The sequence below is a fragment of the Myotis davidii genome, unplaced genomic scaffold, assembly GCF_000327345.1.
Source record: "Myotis davidii unplaced genomic scaffold, ASM32734v1 scaffold127, whole genome shotgun sequence".
Taxonomy (NCBI): Eukaryota; Metazoa; Chordata; class Mammalia; order Chiroptera; family Vespertilionidae; genus Myotis; species Myotis davidii.
Genome location: NW_006298311.1, coordinates 35,998 through 36,801, shown reverse-complemented (window position 1 = coordinate 36,801; position 804 = coordinate 35,998).

Genomic DNA, 804 nt, shown 5'->3' with positions numbered 1-804 from the left:
TCCAAGACCGAATCCAAGCTGTCAAGCTTATGGTCCTACACACCTAATTCTCCAGAATCTTAGAGGAGGATGCTGAATCAAAGACTTGATTTGGGCCTAAGACCAGCAGGGAATGTGCTAGGGGCAGGGGTCTGACAAAAAAAGAATTACTAAGTAGACTGAGGGGGAGGGACCATGGGAAAGAAAAATTGCTAATTATCTCTCTAGAAAAGCAATGTGTTATGATTGAACCCAGCCAGGTATGACCCTGCTCATAAATTTTATGTAAACTTTTTACCCTGCCAGTACCAGGAACGGCTAATGAACCGCTTTGCAGTTTGTTTTTTCTTTTTTTAAAAAAATACTTTGTAGTGTTGCAGATAAAAGGTCTTGCTATACTCTTGGTCTGCACTGAAAGCTGTGGGCTCTTATGGAAAGGACACGGCTGGCAGTCAGCTGATCAGCTTAATAAAGGCTCTTAAAATTTTAATTCTGAGTCGGTGGTCTATCTCGCTGAGCTAACCCATAACATAGCCATATCAGTGAGAGTCAAGAGGCTAACTCCCCCAAAGGGCTTCTCCCCGGGGAGAGTGAGAGGTTGATCACTCTCAGGTGAGGTTTGGGGCCTGCACTCTGAGTTCCCCACTAAGCATTATGTGGAGGGTGGGGGACGGCAATCTCAGTGAAGGGGACAGGCATCCCTACAATGTTTTCCTTGTCAACCCTGAGAGCGACTATTGTAATGTACCCCACAAATCACACAAGGATGTCTCAAGAAGTCGAATTAAAGAGTCACATTTATTGCAAATCCGCGACTATGAGGGG